The sequence below is a fragment of the Cebus imitator genome, unplaced genomic scaffold (assembly GCF_001604975.1).
Source record: "Cebus imitator isolate Cc_AM_T3 unplaced genomic scaffold, Cebus_imitator-1.0 Scaffold831, whole genome shotgun sequence".
Taxonomy (NCBI): Eukaryota; Metazoa; Chordata; class Mammalia; order Primates; family Cebidae; genus Cebus; species Cebus imitator.
In genome coordinates this window covers 241,930-243,894 of record NW_016108146.1, presented here as the reverse complement: position 1 = coordinate 243,894, position 1,965 = coordinate 241,930, and the positions used below count along the sequence as shown (strand labels likewise).

General features: G+C 50.1%; 1 non-coding gene across 1 annotated transcript; it reads right to left on the bottom strand.

Annotated features, from left to right (window-relative positions):
- Nucleotides 1-619: 619 nt before the first annotated feature.
- Nucleotides 620-783, bottom strand: LOC119469782. Its single transcript, XR_005198624.1, has one exon. It is a non-coding gene; the product is annotated as a U1 spliceosomal RNA (small nuclear RNA).
- Nucleotides 784-1,965: the final 1,182 nt, after the last annotated feature.

The window sequence follows — 1,965 nt, the reverse complement described above, 5'->3', positions numbered from 1 at the left end:
TAATATGTCTGTAAATCCTGTAAACAGGCTAGGCACGGTATCCCAACATTTTGGGAGGCCGAGGTGGATGGATCACTTGAGGTGAGGGGTTCAAGACTAGTCTGGCCAACATGGTGAAACCCCATCTCTACTAAAAATACAAAAAATTAACCGGGCATGGTGGCCTGCCCCTATAATCCCACTTACCTGGAAGGCTGTTATTCTCTGGCTGAGGCAGGAGAATAGCTTGAACACAGGAGGCGGAGGTTTCAGTGAGCCAAGTTCACAGGATGCACTCCAGTGGACTGTTTAAAAGTGGCTGTTAATAAATGTCCACAACTGGCTGCCATATAGGGAAGAGAAAAGCTTAGTGTTTCTTCTCCAGAAAAAAAAAAAAAAAAAAGTATGACACCAGCATTGGTTTCATCACATGGCCCTCAAAGCCCTGAACTTGGCCGATAATAACAATGTGGATCTCCCTACGACACTGTTGGGATTACACGCCTGAGAAACAATCTCTGACAAAGCCGTTGGTTTCCAGGAAGTTCTGATACACAAATAAGTTACCTGCTAGCTCTTGTCAACCTTTGACTAAATGTTTCTAGAGTAAACGAAGCCTATTTTTGAAACATCAAAATATCAGGGGAAAGCGCGAACGCAGTCCCCCACTACCACAAATTATGCAGTCGAGTTTCCCACATTTGGGGAAATCGCAGGGGTCAGCACATCCGGAGTGCAATGGATAAGCCTCGCCCTGGGAAAACCACCTTCGTGATCATGGTATCTCCCCTGCCAGGTAAGTATGAGCTCTCTCGCCTCCGCCCCGACACGGCCTCATACGCCTCACCCTTTACACGCGCGGTCACTTGCCGCGGGCACCGCGTCCCCAGCCCTCCTAGCCCGGACACAGAGCTGGGACTCTCGGGTCCCACCAGCGGTCGGGGACTCGCTCCCACGGCGGGGAACTCCTTCGTCGGGAAGCAGCAGGTGGCCAAGCAGCAGCCCCTGCGCCGCCTCATCTGCATAGAAGTCGCCCTCTCCGTGATGTCACCGGCAGCGCTTTCCCAGTCCCCGTCCGCCACTGAGCCGACCAACCCGCTGCTGTAGCCGGCGTTTGGCGGCCAACTGGAAGACCGTGCACCCTTCTTCAAATAATGGCTTTCAAAGAGCAGAGTAGAACGTTTAGAATTACAAAGGAAACCAATTCCTTTCAAACCTGGTTATCCTTGTGAGGTGGCACTATGTGTGTATCTGTTAAAGGCATTAAAAAGGCCGGGCGCAGTGGCTCACTTGTAATTTCAGCACTTTGGGAGGCCGAGGCGGGCGAATCACGTGGTCGGAGTTCGAGACCAGCCTGGCCAACATGGAGAAACCCCGTCTCTACTAAAAATACAAAAATTAGCCGGGCGTGGTGGCGCGTGCCTGTAATCCCAGCTACTAGGGAGGCTGAGGTAGGAGAATCGCTTGAACCCGGGAGGCGGAGGTTGCAGTGAGCCAAGATCCTGCCATTGCACTCCAGCCTGGGCGACACAGTGATAGTCCATCTCAAAATAAATAAAAACGCTTTAAAAGCCACTGCAGTCCAGTCTTGGTGACAAAAGGTGACACTGTCCCCCAAAAAACCAAAAACACTCCCCCCCTTCCCTCAAAAGCATTGAACATCAAGGCTGGCAGGGATGTCTGTTCTCTTCTTGAAAGTTCAATATCATTATTCAATACTTTAATTCACAGTGGTTTCAATCTATTGGTATGGAAAGTGTTTTTGAATTGTTGTACTGATATTTTCTATCCTCTTTCTGAAACGCATGCTAATCGTGTCTGGACCTTGGACTTTCTTTCTTTTCTTTTCCTTCATTTTTTTTTTTTTAAGATGGGGTTTCACCATGATGGCCAGGCTGGTCTTGAACTCCCGACCTCAGGTGATCCACCCACCTTGGCCTCCCAAAGTGCTGGGATTACAGGTGTGAGCCATCGCGCCCGGCCTCT